At 37.4% G+C, this 21913-nt stretch overlaps 1 long non-coding RNA gene across 1 annotated transcript in view; it reads right to left on the bottom strand.

Annotated features, from left to right (window-relative positions):
* The window catches only part of LOC107555861 (uncharacterized), a 153180-nt gene that overhangs the window by 81576 nt on the left and 49691 nt on the right, over nucleotides 1-21913 (bottom strand). Inside the window, exon 2 of the long non-coding RNA XR_001605213.1 lies at nucleotides 9959-10092. This is a non-coding gene — a long non-coding RNA (uncharacterized lncRNA). The remainder of the gene's footprint in view (nucleotides 1-9958; nucleotides 10093-21913) is intronic.

Below are 21913 nucleotides of genomic sequence, written 5' to 3'. Positions count from 1 at the left end.
AAAAAGTAACTTTTCTATGGCAAAGCTAATTTTCAGCAGTCATTGCTTCAGTCTTCAGTGTCACATGACCCTTCAGATATCATTCAAATTTGCTGATTTGGTGCTCAAGAAACATTTTATCTTTGTTGAAAACAGTTGTGTTACTTAATATTTTTTGGAAACTGTTTTTATTTTTTCTTGAGAATTCTGAATAGAAAGTTCAAAAGAACAGCATTTATTTGAAAAAATATATATATTTTGCCTCATTATTCATGCCATTACCATCAACTGTGATTAATTTAATGCATCATTGCTGAATAAAATTATTAATTTCTTTAAAAAATATCTTGCTGACTGAGTTTTTAAATTATAGCAAAAACAAAGATCATCCTCCACTACACAGATTTTTGTCCAATCAGATGCTTTTTAGAATGGAAATGTCCTACTAGCACATCATAGTTTGACACGTCCTGCCTATACATCCTGCTTCTACAGGAAAGAAAACTGCACTTGCCAAGCAATTTAATGGGGTCTTTAAAGGGACTTTGGTGAAACCTCTTGATGTCCTCAGTGTCAGTTCTGAGTGGGCTTATAGAAAGTTGCCTCAGGCTGAACTCTAAATCTCAAAATATCTCACACATGATTTTTATGGGAGTCAAATACATAAAGATGACATCAAACACTCAAGACAACAATGAATTGATCTCTACAGATCACCTGGCAGTAGCTGAGAAGACCAAACTTGTCCCATGAAACCACAGAAATATTCTGTTAGTCAGCAGAACTTAAATAAACCGTTATTGGCTGTGGGAGATGTTTAATTTCCATAGAGAGGTAAGCCCATCCATTTAATGAGACACTGTCCAGCCAACACAAACACGCTAATGAAGGTAACGTCACAGCCCAGGATCGACGCCTACACGCTCACGTACATTAAAACACAAACACACACACAAGAACAAAAGAAAGACGAGATGGCCACGATAGCATCTTTGTATCAGAAACTACCAGCATGACGTGAAGTCAAGAGTGGACGCTTTTTTAGTGTCTGCCAAGCTAACAGTTTCTGAACACACACACACGCACAGACATTACAGCTCTAATGGACCAGGCCCTGAAATATTATATTCACGGATCTCAAGTGAAGTGCTTCTGGGTCCTGACAGTACATTGTTAATGCCGCTGTCACATGCGACAGCACTTGAACTTTGCTACGCCAGCGTTTGCAGAGTTCTCCGGTAAGGTTAGCTCAGTTCATTTAACAGGACGCTAACGTGCGCACTGATAGACTGTCGTTGAAAATTCACTCAACCCTAGATTGTTCAAAAACTGCAATACTTAGAAATATTAATAGAACCAATTTGTAGGCGGCAAGATTATAAAGAAATAATTTAGCAACAAACCATTTACAGTGCTAATTAAAAAGCTTGATAATTGTCAACAAACTGTTACAGCACTATATAAAAAAGAAATAAACAATAAGATTAAGTGATGAACAAGGCATAAGTGGGAGTGTGTGGATGTTCATATCACTGTTAGTTAAGCATTAATTATAATACGCTCGCTAGCGCTCAAGGTTTAAGTCACATAATGGTGAATGAGTAGCTCTGTAATGGACTGCATGGCTCCTTCAGAGCACACACATTCTTGGCTGCAGAAAGAGTGGGAGTTTTATCATCTAAAAGAGCAAAAGTTGTTGAATGAAAAACACTTGAGATCAGAGGCTGGTTGGACTGAAAGCTGCGGTCAGGAATCTCTGATAGATTTGATGCCTCATAAAGCAGCTCTCCGGCCTTGACAATGTGAGAGCAGTACCAGTTTTCTCTCTCTCTCTCTCTCTCATACACACACAGAGCCATTGTGCATGACTGCATGTGCTGAAAAATGACAATATGCTTAAAGCTGAAAAATTAAAAACACATGCTCGCTCACTCTCTCTCTCAATATACAGTGCGTTACTGGCAAGATATAAACCACACGTGTAGTGCCAAATCAGTGCAAAATACTTAAAATAACAATAGTGCAATGAACTAAACATGTATTTATAAATAAAATAAAATAAAACATACTTTACATCCCTTTACAGTACAATACTGGCAAGATATAAACTGTACATGTGCAATGCAAAATTAGAGCAAAACAAGAAAATTAACAATAGTGCAATGGAGTAAAACATGTATTATTAAAACCAAACAAAATTAAAAACATAAAATAAAGATAATATTTGCCCCCTTCCAGCAACCTGTCACATACTGTAAAATCACAGCAACTGGCAAATGACAACTATCCTATCAAATCCCCATGGACAAAAGTAAGTCTTTTCATTTCTTTTCTAGAAGCCATTTCACTTTGATATGTCACAATAGGTGAGAAAACAATACATTTCCATTTCATGCCGACTTTAAACATGACTTTAAGTAAAGTTAAAATTAATCAATTAAGTTGTTAAAAGGAATAGAGATAAGAACATACATATATTTTCTCTCTCCCACTTCTGATGCTTTGTCAGGCTCTTCTATGTTCTCTTTTATTTGATCTCTCCTCCACTCTACAAATGTTTTATCTATCATCTTTTGGTTGCTTCCATTTTCCCCCATTGATCCTGAACTAACACAGGAACACTTCAAGCATACAGGGACAGAAATGAGGTTGCGTGTCTCTGTTAAAAATCAAAGATGACGTACTTTATCATGCAGTATTCATGAAAGCTGACTGAGCTTTGAAGAATAAAAATTGATGCAGAGGATATACTGACTTACGTGTGTGTGTGTGTGTGTGTGTGTGTGGGAGAGAGAGAGAGGAGGCCAAGACCCTGACAGGTCTCCTCATGTGCGTTCTGTACATGAACTTCTTTGCCAGATGTGCTTTTGACCTTCCTTTCAAATGTTAATGCATAACTAGAAAACCCTCAGGCTTGAACACACACACACACACACACACACACACACACACACACAATCGTCTGTCTTAACATGTAGACTCCAGGACCATTCACTTGGAATTCAGGGCTACATAAAGGAATGTGTGGTTCATCATGTTTTAGAAATGATTACGACACGGTCAGGAATTCCACATACATGCATTATCTCACACTTTTTTCTTCCAACTTCCTTCTAAAACCATTAAACCTCAATACTGAACACCAAAACCGCAATCCTCAGGGAGACAGGTCTTCCTGTCAATGAATCAATAAACTCCAAATGTGAACTCTCACCTTATAAACATCTTATAGAGGTCAAAGGGGAAATATTTAACAACCTCATTTACTTTCACTGTAAAGCAGGAGCAGACTGAAAAAACACACACAAGTGTAGGGTGAAGTTGCTAAATCCTAAATATAGACAGATGTCTGGGGTAATTGTGCTTGATCTGATGTCTACAGAAGGGCTCTCTCTCTGGGTGTCCTAATATGAGGAAAGTCAGACCTCATTTTAGGACATTCTTGAACTGAATAAAATTAAACGCATGAGTCCAATCAGAACAGAACACAAACAGTCCTTCCTATTAGTGCTCACACCATCTGAACCAAAAATCAGTTATGGAATGTGTTTTTTTTTCATCTTTTTTCCTAAGATGAAAATATTTTTCTCATTCTCCCATGAATTCACTAAATCATGTAACATTTATGCAGTATTTTAGGACAAAAACATGGTGTTATATTTACAACCCACCTGCTAACCAGTTTTATCATTTGCATTTATAAGAATAATCAGGTTTCAGTTAAAGTTTAAATCTAATAAACAAATATTATTAAAAATATATTTTCTTCATGTTGCTATATACATTGAAATTCAATGAAGGTGCAATTATTTACTATTATTATTTTGAATCTATTTACACCTATAAAATAAAGCCGACGCTGCCTCCATGTCCAAATAAATGGTATTATCACAGTGGGAACCATTCATTTTTCCCCTGAGTCTCTTCAAGTGTTGATGGTAGAATATGATAATTACTCCGATCTTTGGAGTTTCTACAGCATCATCATTAATAATGATGATTTCAGTAGTTCTCCCACTGGACACACAACAGCACTGAAAACACACATCACACTTTATATGAATTCAGAAAGAAAGACAGAGGTTCTACTTTCTCATATAACTGTACAGTTCTAGAGACAAAAAAAACATTCATGCATATTTCATAAAACATATTTTTGACTTATGAAATATTCTTTATTACTAAGTGCAGCTCTTTCATATGTCAAAATAATAGATTTTGCCATCATTCAAGTGTGCTGTTGTGAATACACATTACAAACACCAACATTTGCCTCTAATAAATAAACTGTGCATGCTGTGCTCGATAGTTGACAGTAAATGTACGTATGTTTGTATTGTAGATATATACACACATTTTTCACATGCATGAATACATGCATGCATACACTTTACGATTAGATTTTGTTTGTTAATATTAATCAACTACATTAGATAACATGAACTACCAATTAACACCACTTCTACAACATTTAGTAATATTGGTCACACTTTATTTTAAGGTTCAATTATTGCTATTAACAAACCATTAACTATGACTTTTGCCCCCAAAAAAACTTCTAATTGGCTGCTTATTAATAGTTAGTATGGTAGTTCTTAAGTTTAGGATTAGGGATGTAGAATATGGTCATGCAGAATATGTGCTTTACAATCAATAGAGCATTAGGATTCTCCAGCATGCGTGACTTTGTCCAGATAGCATGTTGGTAGAGCTCATAGCACAGATTGAGACACGCAGACATGGCATGCGTTGTATAGAACGGAATATGCACCATTTGGTGGATGAATAAACATTACGAGTGTCGCATGAACGTTGAACGAAAGCGGATATTTCAAACGAGAAGACGGGAGGCCGGCGGTAACTCTGGATCGGGAGATGGGGTGTAATTTGTGATTACCCAGCCAGTTGTGTCATCCACTCCCTCTGGAGTATACGCTTACAGCATGATGAAGCACGTGTCAAGGTCAGCCTGACGTGTCCTGGACGTACTCCAGTGCGTTTCTAATCACAGAGGGCCAGCGGAGTGCTCCTGGAGGCGTGCTTATCAGAAAAACATTTCTGCTCTCCTTCGCTTTGTGTCTGGCCATCCCTTTTCTGACAAATGTCTTTTCTCTTCTCGGCTGACTTGCTGCAATGGATTTGTTACACATGCGGCCTACACTGAGAGTAAAGTATGCCAACAATCCTGTGTGTGATTTCACAAATCACTATGGTGGTGTCATGGTATAGCGATTGTATCAGATGGTAATGGCATTATGTTTTTTTGTATACTGTGGGACTGAAGGATTACGGCATGCATTTACATGGTACTCAATGTATTTCTAAGAATTCCAAAGAACAAATCCATGGTGTAAATATGGCACCATGTCTAAAGATATTACTTTTTAACCAGTTCTGCAGTAGTAGATACTGCCGTGCATTTAAGGTTTAGGCATCCAGAATATACTGCTTTTACTGTCAGTGCCTCTCTCTCTTTTGAGTTTCAAAAAGACATTGTGCTTTTTTTTTTAAATGCAAAGGAAAGGAATATTCCTATCAAGAATATTTCCTACAAACAAAACTCAGGAAAGTACTTTTTCTTCTTTCATCTTTTAAATAATGTGTTGGGATCTGGTATCAAAGAAACGTACAAAAACTGATTTGGTACAAACTGTACCAAACAAGCCAGAAGCAAAAATAAATAAATATGTACACTACACCGGGGCCTGTAAGATTTTATTAAATATTTTGATAAAGACGACTATAAAAAAAACTGCTCTCCAAGACTGCATTTATTTGATTAAAAATACAGCAATATTACAAAATATTATTAGAATTAAAAGTTTTTTTTTTATTTTTTTTATACAATTTAAAATGGAATTTATTCCTGTGATGGCAAAGCTGACTTTAGTTTCCAGTAGTTAATCCAAGTCTTCAAAAAAACATCTTACTGATTCCAAAATTTTGTATGGAAGTGTATAACTTAATGAAATACTAAATATATGAAAAATATATATTATATTACATTACATTATTATAATAAAACAATTAAATTACATTAAAGCAAGCATTAAAACAGATGGTTTTGATTTTGCATTAAATAGTGAACATTTTTATTTGCTGGTGTTTTGTGGGCTGTTTTGCTTTAAAAATAAGTATTTATCTGTCAAATAAGTATATTTTTTTGTTAAAGGTGATAAAAAAAAATTATGGAATAGCATGCATTAAAATATGTCCTAAGAAATTGCACTCAACCCTGGCAGCAAAAAAAAAGTTCTGACTGTAAGACTGTGTAGTTTTAACTCCGGCAAAAGTTAACAAGACGTACAACACCATTAAAATGAGTGTAATCCGAATTGTCACATGGGTTGTATTTGCGTTAAAGCATTTCAATGAGTGTGTTTTTTTGTTTCTTTCTTGGCGTGCATAGTAGGCCTTGAGAGCCTGAGGCAGATTTCCTCCTCTCTGTGAATATATGTAAATGAATCATCCAAAAGGGAGCTGGCCGTCAGTGGCCTGTCCTCTACAGTTACGGATGATGTTCTTAGACAAATTTCTGTGTTTGTGTATTCAAAACCAGCAAACTGAAGAACCACGTCAGTTCCTTTAGACTTGCGTAACTGTCTGTGAGAGACAAATCAGATGATTCTTACATAGTAAATGTGTACGTTTTATAATCTTAGAATATTGCTGACCCATCAACCCTCATTAAATCAAAAAAGCAAACACTCTTTACGAGGACACAAGAGCTAAGCTACATCAGTGCTTATCAAACCCAACAAACACACATAATCAGGGCTTTGGTTAAACAAATGAAGACAGTTAAATGATAGACTCCGAACACTGAGGGTGGTATTCGACCAAACGACAGTTCTTCCTGGAAAAGCTTCTTCAATTGAGTGTTACTACGAGGAGTGACCATTACTGTTATGGATGCTTTTGCTGAATACTAGTCTCACAGTCGTCTTTACTCTTCCCATAACTCTCAATGATGGGTGCCCTTTTTTTATTATTATCGGTCACCAATTATTTCTTTAATTATTTTTTTTTGGTCCATTTAATGGATGTCAATTCTTCAATTTGTGTTCTACAGAGGTCATACAGGTTTGGAATAATAAATGCAGAAATTGATGACATTTTATTTTTGAGTGAACGATCCCTTTAAGTAGCTAGTTTTTACATTAAAGGGGTCATATGATGCGATTTTAAGTTTTCCTTTCTCTTTGGAGTGTTACAAGGTGATTGTGCATAGATAAGATCCCTGAAGTTGCAAAGACTAAAGTCTCAAAACCAAAGAGATATTCTTTATCAAAGTTAAGACTCTGCCACGCCCCCCCTAAAATGGCTCGTTCTAACACGCCCCCACATATCTACCTCACTATGTGGGAATATTTGCATAATGCCGCCCAAATGTGCACGCAAAGAAAGAAGGCGTGGTTTCAGTAACCGCAGTTAGTGTTGATGCAGCCATGTCAGGGAGACGCTGTGTGTTTCTAGGCGAAAGCAAAAACACTTTATTTGGCCTTCCAGAAGTAAATGCATTTAGCGACCGTTGCAAATCATATTAACTTTGTGTCAGTACATCATAAATAGAACAAGGCATCAGTTTAATGTCGGGTTTTGTCGCGTCGCATCCAGTGTACACAGCGTCACTGATTATAATGGTTCTACTGTATTTTGCCGCTCGCGTCCGGTGTAGACATGGTGTTTAATGTCGTTAAATAACATTTGTTTAATCTATCTAATAGTGTGTTGGTCATACTATACAACGATTTATAGTTCATAAAGAGCTTTACAAATAATTGCATATTAAATCGCAATCGCAATATTAGTAAAAAAAAAAAAAGATTATTTTCCAAAATCGTTCAACCCTCCCTTATATTCATTCTTTCATCTTCATCTTCCACACTGAGCTCTACATCATCAGCTCTCACACAGAAACAAAAAATAATGAGCTTTAAAAAAAGCATCATATGACCCCTTTAAACTAACTGACCGATGGAAAAAATGAGAGATCGAAGCAAATATCTGAATGGTCATGTGTGCCGATGAGGACATTACGTTTGTTGCTTTCCACCACTGACAACAAGATTACAACCTATATATTCCAGCGCCAGATTGTCACTTGCATTCAGGTATAACAAAAGGCACGATGACCAAACTAAATCTAACTGCATTACCTGAGCTTTAGATTCATGAATAAACCAGTCCAACATTTCTTCACCTCATAAAATCCCAGTCATTATGAGACAGTGGGAAAAGGAATTAGATTATTCTGTCTCACCTCTCAACCTTCCCATGCTGTGTTTTCTACCATTTCAGCTTTATACGCTGATTAAGTGATCAGTCTCTCTCATACGGGACTGGGTTTCAATACGCCTCCGGGCTCTCCGCCAAATGCACCATCCGCCAACCCAACCCAACCCAACCTAACAATGACAACCATTCAATATTTACCTTCAGGCCCTGTTGGAACACGACCACTCAACTGTCAGTGTCACAGTCAAGGCGGCCCTAGAGGAAAAGCTTAAATCTTAAGCTAATGCTGCGGCTTAAAACTCAAATCAGCCTTGATTGTGCCTTTGACACAGCTGCATAAACAGTAGTTTCCTAGGGCACAGGAAAAGATAATTCAGAGCTCATTCGCTCTCAGAAGCTTTGATACTGCGGACGTGAAAGCATGTGCATTAGAGGAAAAGCACCACATGCTCCGTTCTGCAGGAGATCAGAGACAACAGTGGCTCTGAGTCTCACCTGAGCTGTCACAGAGGAGAACTGAGATTACCTGACTCTCTCCACATCCTTCAAGCTGAGAAGTTCTTCAGTTGAACTGGGAGGTCATATACTTGAGGAACCATGTGGGAGAGAAAAACAGCGGCTATCTTTGGATGAGCAGTTCACTAAAATATTCATACTATTTCTAGTGTGCAGTATGTATATTATGTCTAGCATGCAAATGTTCTGCTTGTATATAGAATATATATGCTAAAATGTGCAGTACAGGACAGAGCACACTCTGAGGAACACTATATACTACAATGCAATGTGCTAAAAATATATATATTTTTGATGTGACGATTTAACCATTAGTAGTAATGCAATCTTTACATGGTTTTTAACTAATTTGTTTGGGCAAAAATACACAAAAATGTTAAAATTGCAAAAAGCATACAGTTGGCATGCAGCTGTTTACAGCTGGAATACAATATTACTTGAAAAGTGTATTAAAATAACTGTTTTACAGAGATGTGCAATAGAGAAAATGTCACCACTTAAAATAAAGATGAGGCATGTAGCACCACTGAGATTTTTTCTATCAAATGTAGTAGACTACCTATTCTAGCAAGAAATTATAAAAGCATTAATAGCAGAATTAAAATAGTACAAAAAAACGAAACAAAAAAGATATATTTTTCCTCGCTTTGATATGATTAAAATAGTACAAAATGGACACAAACAAAAAGAAAATTAAAACTAAAATAATAATAATTATTATTATTATTTAAAAGAAAACATTTATTTATTTTCTAGCTTGGATATGGTATGGCACTAATGGGCTAATGCTCTTGGAAACACCTTTTACATGTTTTTACATTTTATGTTTACAAACTCCATAGAATCATACACTTTCCATTTGAAGAAATTATGTTCCAAGCCCCTCCCTCCCCATGCTAAAGTAAACTAAAGTTCATTTCCTAGATGATAACACACATGCAGCACACAGTATACTAGTATTACATTTCATTTCATTGTGTTTTCAATCTTTTCCCGTAGCACACAGTGTCAAGCGGTCGTGGTAAAGTATTGCCTTACAGCAGGTATTCCCCCCGTGCAGCAGTACTTTAAGCTGTCACTCAGTGGACCGTGTGAAATGCTTGCTGGGACTTTTTCAGAAATATGATACAATAACAGTATTTGGGATATACACTTAAAAGGCTTCATTTAATCTTCGTGGTGCAGACAGCAATTTGTAACATCATGGAGTATGCATCACACTCACCGGATACTACACTAAATGCACGTCTCTCACTGATGGTACCCCAGGAAGTGTTTACCTCTTCATTGCGTTGTCACTGCAGGCCATTCTGTTCTTCTGTTTGGGTTGAAGCATTTAAGATTATTTCTTGCCGAAACCTGTTAGAGGGTCACAAACAATGTCAGTTTTGTTTCTCTGCTCGGAAATTGTCTCCATGTTATCAGATTATTTCTGACAAGCTTCTTAGCTTTTGAATTGTGTGCATGTTGTAATGATGTCAGTGTTTTCTGTCAGGCTTTTTTTCTCTCTCTCTTTCTGTTTCTCTGCTTTCCAATGACTCCAGAGACTATTCTCTTTCCATATCAAGGAAGCCGCATAAATGCTGCAGTTTGGGAGAGACTTTTTACGTAACTACATTTTTGAAAGTTGTTACAGAAGTTCAGCTGCAATAAAAATAACATAACATTTCCAGTAACAAGCTAATTTTGCAGATGAGCAGCTGCAGAGTGACAAAATGCTATAATTGCCATTTTTGTGGCATAATATTGCACATACAGCTTTGCAGCCACAAAAACTTAGGTAATAGTGTTATACATGTATCATTGGAAGATCTGCTTTGTTTTAGTTTACCCACAAAAACGACAGGTTGAATAAACAGTATTTATTTTAGGGTGAACTATCTAAAGCATGCTAAAGCTAACTGAAACTAACCTTTTTCATTTTGCTCAAAACATTAACAATTTCAACACCCACTCTCATGTAAAGCATGATGAGAACTCGAACTGCTGGGACTGCAAGCAATTAAATTAAGTTGTAATAAGATTTTCAATAATTGTCACATTAGTTCATTTTAAATATGTGTTCTCAACACTAAAGATGTATTTATATGATTGGTACAACCTGTGGGCAGCTGGTGGTACTGCAAGAAGTGTCAAAATGAAAGGATGCCAACTTATGTAGAGCGACACGACCCAACGTGTTTCCAGGCGTTAGCAGTCTGCAAGAAAACAAGTGGTATCCATGTTTTGTCTTGCTACATTCTAGTTTGATTGCACTTTATGTTTGATGTTGCTACTGTTTTGCATCTGAATTTCGCCTCCGGTATCTATAAATAATGTCTAGATATACGGTTTAATTATGCTACTTCTATAATGGTAATTCATAATTGTTTTGGCTGGCAGGGTATTTGCCAACAGCAAATACCAGGTGCTTTCAGACAATGGCAAAGGTTCAAAATAACACCACATCCTATTTAAGGACCACATAACACTTTAGAAAATGCCCATGACAAATAACAAAAATTAAATACAATTATATTTCATTCATATCTTTGTGCTACAATTACTGTATAAGCTTGGTTATAATTGAAAATGTATTAAATCAGACTTAATGTGACCTTTCAGTTTTTTTTTATGTTGAACTTGATGGATGCAAATCAAAAGATAATTCATAAGCAGTCAGTCATCAGTGCAAAAACAGCTTCACTTTATGTAACACTTGAGTTAAAAATCCAGTAATACATTCCAAATATGATTGGATGAGCCACAACTGAAACCATCATAAAATACCCAAAATACATACAACAGTGACCATAAATCAGCTGAATTCCAAGATAAGTCAAGTTTCGATGTTGTTTGGCAATTGAAATCAATCTAGAATTACATCTTGTTTACGCCACACACAGGCAGAGTGATGCAAAACTACATAACTTCCATTACAATCAACATCAGTTGTCTGCAACTGCATGCAGACTAGTTTTCAGCTTGATGTCAGATTTTTAAAGACATGTTTGTGTTTACTCCAATTGCCATGACGACGACGACAGCATCACACAGGCCACAAAACATAACTGGAGGGCACATGTGCCCTGGGTTTCTGTCAGTACCACACAAGAGTGGAAGACATTTCTTGGGCAGCCACCAACCAGCCAAAGCAAATACATAGTTCTTTTATAGAAATGTACTTGTGTAAAATGATATTAAGTTTAAATCCCAAGTTGTTACCTTTTGCAGTACAGTCATGCTGGATGAAAGGTGACTTAGAAGGTTATAGAACAAAGAAAAAACGAGAAAAAAAAAATCATCTAGTGGGGAGAGTTTAAAGGAATGTAAAGATGATAAGCAAATGTTTGTCGAGGTGCAAGTTTTAACGGTAACCTCAGATCCGTCTCCTGTGTTAATACCATCATCTGTTCCCAAACAGCCACTAAACAATTCGTTCAATCAAACAAGACATTACAATAATTAAAGTGGGTGGATTTAAAAGGTAACTGAACCCACCACACCTCTCTCACAGCTCAGTATTTACATTTAAACAACAAGCCTCAGGTGGATCGCTATTTACTCTTCATGCATTATTTATTAATTCCTTCTTTTTAGCGGTTACAGTTCTTAGAGGTGAAGCTCACGCCGAACTTACTGCCACCACTTCCCATCGAGGTTCAGTAGCGCCGCAAAAATGGTCTATTTGGAAACAAAGATGCATTTTATTGTCGAGGCAAAGTATGTAGTGATTATTTTTATTGTAGACAATAACAGTCTGTTTGCTCTGCTTTGTCATTTCCAATGGCAGCTGAGCCACTTATACGATCAGTGTTTATGTTCGCAGTCATGTTTATGAATCTAAAGCAATTTATGCTCATAAAAGCAAAAGGGCTGTGTAAATAAGAAATGCTTCAATTGTGGGTGTCTTTTATCTGCACGTTTGTACATTTCTTTACATCAAACGGGTTGACTGTGTGTAGTAAACATTATTAAAACATGAACATACATGTTTCAGTCAAAGTCAAACACATTTTTCCATTGTAGTCTGTGTTTTTGATAGTAAGAAACAACATTGATGGTGTCATTGTAATATTTACCACACAACCAATTGGATAAGCAAGAAAACCAAACATTGAGTCGCGTTCGAAGTCGTAAACGAGAGTGAACTCTTTAACGTGAAATTGACAGCAGCATTAAGAGCAGGATGTCCATTAAAAGGAAATGACATAGTAGGCCATCAATCGACATAGTGCTTTAAAGCTTTGTGAAGATGCTATGGTGTAATTAAAAGCACTGTCCATTAAAGGTATTGTGCTGCAATTAAATTATGCTTAATTAAGCTGTACATTGCGATTTAGAGGAGGGCAGGTGTGCTAGTATGCCTTTTTTACTATATCTAAAGTTGTTTTGCTGGAAAGAAAATATCTAAACGGTGGTATAAATAAATTTCAGGCATCTTCAGCACATAATATACCGCATGGACGAGGACTCAAGATGCCTACTGTCTTTTACCTGAGGCCTATCTCACCTGAGGCAACACTGCAGGCCTGAAAGAACAGCAGATAAGAATGTACAACCGCATGAAAGAATGGAGAAGAGAACCGGTGGTATGAATGTTTAGGTGTGAAGGCAGGAGGATAATGTCTTCCTCCAGCAGAAAAGAATGTGTGTTTTTGTGTTGAGCGGTTAGGTCAAGTCCATACAGCTCAAGTTCACTCAACAGTGCACATAAATAGTTTCAGAATCAGACTTACAGTACACTGGTTGCATTGTAGGCTTTTGATTCACTATAAAGAACCAGCTCATAAGAGTCTATTGTTTGTTAATGGGGTTACACAAGTTGTTTTGCATAATACTCCATACAGACTGCAAACTCGCATTCATTTGAAAAATGAATAACATGATTTCATAAACTATGCGGCTGAGTGAGTTAGTTCAGCAGAACGCACTGGCATCTACAGGAATTGCTGTACAAATTTGTAAGAGATCGATCTAGGGATTTTAAGTATCGATACAAAGATCAGCAAGGACACACTAAAGTGATCAAAAGTGTGAGTCAAGACATAATGTAACAAGATATTTACATCACAAATAAATGCCGTTTTTTTTTTTCCTAATCAGTAAATCCTGAAAATGTATCCGGATTTCACCCAAAACTATAAGCAGCACAGTATTGAACAGTTTTCAATACTGATAATAATAAGAAATGTTTGAGTGAAAAATCACATACCAGAATTATTTCACAAGCATCATGTGACACTGAAGACTGGAGTAATGACTGCTAAAAATTCAGCTTTGCTATCACATGAATAAATTATGTTTTAAAATATATTAAAATAGAAAACATTCAATTTCAATTATAATATTATTTCACAATAGTGCTACTTTTACTGTGTTTGTGATAAATGCCGCATTGGTAAGCAAGAGACCTCTGAAAAACAATAAAATCTTACCAACATCAAATTTTTGAACAGTAATGTACAAATTATGAAAACAGATAAACCATCTAGGAACTTATCGGCAAAATAAAGCTTGAATGGAGGCTGTACGTAGATAAAGAGTAGCAGAAGACTTTCAATACAGAGCTGCCAGGCAAAGACTATAATATATGGTTCTTTCCAGCTGATCAATGAGCGGCATTGTATGTGAGATGCATTTGCTCTGCATACTTGAGCTTCTGTACTATGTACACACATACATCAGCACTGTAGACATCTAATGTTTGCACTGGATTAGACACACAAAAGCCCCGATGACATCACATCCTCGCTTGAGCTGGAACACAAAGGTAGCGTCCAACAGACGGGCGGCCATTAACATTACAGAGGGTGCTGAAAGACAGAAAGTGTGCGCGCAACTCAGAAGGAATGCAATTTCATTGTCTCGCTACATTTATGCCGCTATAATGCTCCATCTTTCTTTCTAATATGACGCCATTAAGAGTCGCTCCCAGGGCAAATGCCCAACACATGGTATTCTGTCAACAAATTTGGAGCAGCGTGAGTTATAATCAGCATATCAGCCCCTACAGATTCTCTCTCATGTCTACAGGGCGGAATAAAATCTCGACAAGTGTTTAATTACATTATTCCTTTCCTCTCCATCCTAATCCATGTAATCTCCTCTCTCTCCAACTCTTTCTCTTATCCAGGAACTTTGATGTTACCCGCACACACACTCCAGATACCCTTAAGCCCCGGTGGCCGAGGACCAGAAAGCGTCTGATGGCGTGCCTGATTGCTGCAGATTCTGCCAAACTTCTGATTACATCTCCCCGCACGTCTGCCCAGCGCCGCCTCCCGAAAGGAAGCGATCAGGAAGTGCGGGGTCTCGCGAATGTGGCTACCACATGGCTCTGATTGTATTGCCGCTGACAAGGAGGGCGGTGGATGGATGTGATTGGATAATGATGGGGATAGGCCATGTGTGGATGTGATTCTGAGAGATGAGTCGAGACAAAGATTTGGGGTGAGGAAGAGGTGCTGAAGAGAAGATTGGATTAGGGATCAGGGCATATGAAAACATCTGTCAGATACAAAAACCTATGTTTATATCTAGTACTGACATCCATCCCAAGTGATCTGATCTGAAGTGGGCAGCAGGTGTAAACAGATCACTTAAACCACATTCAGGGGTAGTCCATAATAAATCACATTTACTAAGTATAAACGTTAATCTGGACTGATGCATCCTGGCCAACATCAAATTACTGTCTACTAGTGAAACACTTCAGCACATAATATACCGCATGGACGAGGACTCAAGATGCCTACTGTCTTTTACCTGAGGCCTATCTCACCTGAGGCAACACTGCAGGCCTGAAAGAACAGCAGATAAGAATGTACAACCGCATGAAAGAATGGAGAAGAGAACCGGTGGTATGAATGTTTAGGTGTGAAGGCAGGAGGATAATGTCTTCCTCCAGCAGAAAAGAATGTGTGTTTTTGTGTTGAGCGGTTAGGTCAAGTCCATACAGCTCAAGTTCACTCAACAGTGCACATAAATAGTTTCAGAATCAGACTTACAGTACACTGGTTGCATTGTAGGCTTTTGATTCACTATAAAGAACCAGCTCATAAGGGTCTATTGTTTGTTAATGGGGTTACACAAGTTGTTTTGCATAATACTCCATACAGACTGCAAACTCGCATTCATTTGAAAAATGAATAACATGATTTCATAAACTATGCGGCTGAGTGAGTTAGTTCAGCAGAACGCACTGGCATCTACAGGAATTGCTGTACAAATTTGTAAGAGATCGATCTAGGGATTTTAAGTATCGATACAAAGATCAGCAAGGACACACTAAAGTGATCAAAAGTGTGAGTCAAGACATAATGTAACAAGATATTTACATCACAAATAAATGCCGTTTTTTTTTTTCCTAATCAGTAAATCCTGAAAATGTATCCGGATTTCACCCAAAACTATAAGCAGCACAGTATTGAACAGTTTTCAATACTGATAATAATAAGAAATGTTTGAGTGAAAAATCACATACCAGAATTATTTCACAAGCATCATGTGACACTGAAGACTGGAGTAATGACTGCTAAAAATTCAGCTTTGCTATCACATGAATAAATTATGTTTTAAAATATATTAAAATAGAAAACATTCAATTTCAATTATAATATTATTTCACAATAGTGCTACTTTTACTGTGTTTGTGATAAATGCCGCATTGGTAAGCAAGAGACCTCTGAAAAACAATAAAATCTTACCAACATCAAATTTTTGAACAGTAATGTACAAATTATGAAAACAGATAAACCATCTAGGAACTTATCGGCAAAATAAAGCTTGAATGGAGGCTGTACGTAGATAAAGAGTAGCAGAAGACTTTCAATACAGAGCTGCCAGGCAAAGACTGTATTAAAAAAAAAAATCTATAATATATGGTTCTTTCCAGCTGATCAATGAGCGGCATTGTATGTGGATGTACAAATTATGAAAACAGATAAACCATCTAGGAACTTATCGGCAAAATAAAGCTTGAATGGAGGCTGTACGTAGATAAAGAGTAGCAGAAGACTTTCAATACAGAGCTGCCAGGCAAAGACTATAATATATGGTTCTTTCCAGCTGATCAATGAGCGGCATTGTATGTGAGATGCATTTGCTCTGCATACTTGAGCTTCTGTACTATGTACACACATACATCAGCACTGTAGACATCTAATGTTTGCACTGGATTAGACACACAAAAGCCCCGATGACATCACATCCTCGCTTGAGCTGGAACACAAAGGTAGCGTCCAACAGACGGGCGGCCATTAACATTACAGAGGGTGCTGAAAGACAGAAAGTGTGCGCGCAACTCAGAAGGAATGCAATTTCATTGTCTCGCTACATTTATGCCGCTATAATGCTCCATCTTTCTTTCTAATATGACGCCATTAAGAGTCGCTCCCAGGGCAAATGCCCAACACATGGTATTCTGTCAACAAATTTGGAGCAGCGTGAGTTATAATCAGCATATCAGCCCCTACAGATTCTCTCTCATGTCTACAGGGCGGAATAAAATCTCGACAAGTGTTTAATTACATTATTCCTTTCCTCTCCATCCTAATCCATGTAATCTCCTCTCTCTCCAACTCTTTCTCTTATCCAGGAACTTTGATGTTACCCGCACACACACTCCAGATACCCTTAAGCCCCGGTGGCCGAGGACCAGAAAGCGTCTGATGGCGTGCCTGATTGCTGCAGATTCTGCCAAACTTCTGATTACATCTCCCCGCACGTCTGCCCAGCGCCGCCTCCCGAAAGGAAGCGATCAGGAAGTGCGGGGTCTCGCGAATGTGGCTACCACATGGCTCTGATTGTATTGCCGCTGACAAGGAGGGCGGTGGATGGATGTGATTGGATAATGATGGGGATCAGCCATGTGTGGATGTGATTCTGAGAGATGAGTCGAGACAAAGATTTGGGGTGAGGAAGAGGTGCTGAAGAGAAGATTGGATTAGGGATCAGGGCATATGAAAACATCTGTCAGATACAAAAACCTATATTTAGACCTTGTTTATATCTAGTACTGACATCCTTCCCAGGTGATCTGATCTGAAGTGGGAAGTAGGTGTAAACAGATCACTTAAACCACATTCAAAGGCAGTCAAAACTGAATCAGTATAAACGTTAATCTGGACTGATGCAACATCAAATTACTGTCTACTAGTGAAACACGTAATAATTCCACAGAAACATGAGTTTTAAACTTTTCCAGCTGTGTGTGGCTCTAAAAGAAAACAACCGTGCAATCAAACTCTTGGAAAAGCTCCATACGTGCACAAGAGTTCATGGAATATCTCTGGTTTACCTGACATCAGAATGCAACAGACGATATGAGGCACATATATTCGAATTTCAGGTAACAGAGTTACCTAACTAAAATAATAAAAAGCTTGAAATGTCACATCTGTGATATTAAAATTCAAGTATATTTGGGAGCAGCAAAGATAACAAAAATAAAGACTCTGTTCATCAATTCTCGTCTGTTTTTGATCTCTATGCGCACAAAAATTATTCTCGTAGCTTTGTAAAATTACAGTTGAACCACTGATGACACAAGGACTATTTCAACAATGTCCTTACTAGAGCCCGACCGATATGGGTTTTTTTGGGGCCGATACCGATATTAGGGAGTAAAAAAAAGGCAGATACCGATATATCAGCCGATATTCTTTGTGTATATTATAGTACAGTACCAGTCAAAAGTTTGGACACTTTCCCATTCGTGTGTCCAAACATTTGACTGGTACTATATATATAGAATACAGTATATACATAAACAGAATATATACATAAACACATTTTTTGCAATGATCACTCAAATGTGGTGATCAAACACTTATAATGACGTGACAGAGATATGTAAGGGCATTTAACAATTTAACAATAAACTTGCGATGAGTGCGATGCACAAAGTAGCGGGGTGTTAGTTGTAACACACGTGGTTTGAATATTTATTTTACCATAGTAACATTTAAATTCTGGCTTAAGTAAATTTTTTTGCGCCGGCGAATCTCCACCAAATTCGGGGGATCCCTTCAACTCGAGCAGCCCTCTCGAACGCCACCCTCCGCGCGTCGGTAGCCCCCCGGGATCGCTAGATCAGTCGGCACCGGACCGCCACATGAGGGCGAGTAATGACAGAATTTTCATTACTGGGTGAACTAAATATAGCTTGTAAAAAAATTCTATGCCAGGTTTGACAAATTATGCTAAATGTTGTTTGTTCTTACTGCTAATTCATATTGCAGGAATAAGATTTGATAGCTATGGCAACATTTTAGCGAATAGAAAATAGGGATGGGTCACGATTTTCGATTAGTTGATTTAATAATCCATTAATTCAATTAATAGTATCGAATAGGCTGTGCGGTTTTTTTTTTATTTTTTGACAATAATTCTTCATGTTTTCGGTGCTGATGTGGTGGCGATAATAATCAAATAGTACCAGGTGATCTTCAAATATTATTTTTGCCTGAAATGCCCATCCCTAATAGCAATTTTAGGTCTGCTCCTCATAACATACTCTCAAGGCAATACAGAACTATTAGATTTTGGCAAATTCATAAGAATTTGTACAATTTAATTTGTTGATTTTTATAAGATTTGCTTACGCCCCACTTTAGGTTTAAGGGGTGGACAATCTTTTTTTTTTTAATCACATTTCATATGAATCAAATAATATAAATTCACCTACTCGTAAAATAATTACATGTTCTTTTTGTATGGCTTCAAAAAAATTGAAATAAGGCACACAATGTGCATGAACTACTTTAGTGGCAATTTTATTATGTTTTTGGTGCCTATTCACTGTATAGAAAAGAGCAGTGTGGATATTCTTCAAAACATCTCTATTTGTGTTCCATAGAAGACTGAAAGTCACACAGATTTGGATCAACAAGTGAGTAAATGAGAACACATTTTAAAATTGTAGCTGATATATCCCTTTAACACCAGTTATAAATAGGGACTGACACATCGACATACAAAAGGAGTGATGAGCAGTGATTTTCACTATTACTAAAAACATAACCAGCAACCTTCTCTAATCTTTGATATGACCACACCCTGCATCAGAAAAAAAAATAAAATAAATATAAAAAAAGAGCGTGAGACTGAAATCAGGTGCACATACATGCACACACTAACAAAATCTATCCATCCAAGGCAGTCAATATCCATTGTATTTCAGAATTTTACTGGCCTTTTATTGGAGGAGTCAAAACTCTCACTTGCATCAAACTGATTGAACAAATCCCACAACATTTTCACAGAAGCCAAAATGCCCAAAGCGATAACAGTCTGCTAATAAAGCAGCACAAAAGAGTGACTATCCACCTTTTCAGAAAATATATACGACCGAATATGAAAGAACAGACATATACGTGTAATCAAAGTAAAAGTCTATAAAACTAAAAATGCAAGATGAAATGAAAGAGAGGGAAAGAAAACACAAAGACAGACACTGTAAAATTTTGTAGCCCATACAGACGTCAAGCTCATCTCTCCTCCACTCGCCACCCCTTTTCTATCCTCAATTTTATGACTTTAATTGCAGCTATTTAATAATTTTCAAACTATTTTGCCTGAAGGCAGAACCACCCATAAATCACCATCTGAGCGCGAGCGGAACATTCTTTCTCTTTCACCTCCCTCTCTTTCTCCTTTCATTGCTCTCTTTCTGTTTCTCCTCGCTTCATTCGACTGTCACATGTCTGTCTTCCATTTGGCTCTGAGGTTTATATGTATGTATGTCTTCACATCCTTTTCTCTCTGGGTCTGCACAGATATATATATAGAAACAGATATCAGCTATCTCTCCTCCACTTTCCACTCATCCATTTTTCTGTCAGTTTTCCTTTACATCACTCCAAACCATCCCATCTTTCTCTGTCAAAATACTGAAGGCTGCAAAGGCAGGTGGAATGAGGAAAGCGAGGGGACATATATATGTATTCATGTGTGCATGTGTCTCACATTGAGAGTGGAACATGGAAAAATCCTTGACATTTGCACAGAATCTGTGACAGGATGACCAAACGCTCTGAACACATGACACTTCTCTGACAAATGTGCAAGTTATGGCTGTGCTACAGAGCTTCTAATTTCTGCAACACAAATGGGATAAATAACACATAATATGTGAAAAGAACTACATTCATGAAAGAAGAAAAAACAGCTGCCTCGGGATGTTACCAAGATGACCGGTGAGTGAACTGACTTGCCTTATAGGGTCCTAACCAGGCATGACAAGATAAAAGCTGGCTATGTCTCAATGTGCTCCATTGTTCAGTAGCAAGGCTGCAAACAAGGCTGCTTCCATTCCATTAACAGATACTGCACCAACAGAGATGGAACACCACACTAAAATAGTCTAATAGAGTATCCTGTGATACATATAAAATGGTGTGGCAACACAGCAACTGAATTTACAGTGAATTCTACAGAACGAATTTTAGGAGTTTAAATATGAGACTTAAGATCAATATGATTACTAACTGTATATATGACAATTTGCAGTTAATGATATATATATATATATACACACACAGTGGGTACGGAAAGTATTCAGACCCCCTTAAATTTTTCACTCTTTGTTATATTGCAGCCATTTGCTAGTGGGGGGGTGTTAAAATAACTGTTAAAATAACAGTAAACAGCCAAAGGACGTAACTTAGAATGGGAAATGGATCGGTTTGTGAAAGGGAAGAGAAAAGCCATAGATGAAGTCGCACAGACCCAGGCAGGTGCTGGTCATTCAAAAGCTAAATGCAGAAAATATGACGAGGCATATCTTGCTCTCGGCTTCACTCACCGTGTCTATACCGGACGCTACAGTTGTCGCGTCACGCCACAACAGCTCTACTGGACACTGGACGTGACAAAGCGACCGTTGCAAATCATTTTAACTTTGTGTCAGTACGTCATAAATAGAACACGGCATCAGTTTAATATCAGGGTTTTGTCGTGTCGCCTCACGCCGCATCGCATCCAGTGTATTATAATGGGTTCTACTGTATTTTGCCACTTGCGTCCGGTGTAGACACGGTGTTTAATGTCATTGGTGAGGAGGAAAGCCTGTGTGTGTCCTAGCATGAAACCCACAATAAATAAATAAATAACAGAGAGAATAATAATAATAATAATAATAATAAGTTATTCTCTCTATGCTATTTTTCAATGTTTCAAGTGATGCAGGTGTTTTTTT

The sequence above is a fragment of the Sinocyclocheilus grahami genome, unplaced genomic scaffold (genome assembly GCF_001515645.1).
Source record: "Sinocyclocheilus grahami isolate Dianchi unplaced genomic scaffold, SAMN03320097.WGS_v1.1 scaffold547.1, whole genome shotgun sequence".
NCBI classification, from domain to species: domain Eukaryota; kingdom Metazoa; phylum Chordata; class Actinopteri; order Cypriniformes; family Cyprinidae; genus Sinocyclocheilus; species Sinocyclocheilus grahami.
This window is presented reverse-complemented; position numbering and strand designations above follow the sequence as displayed.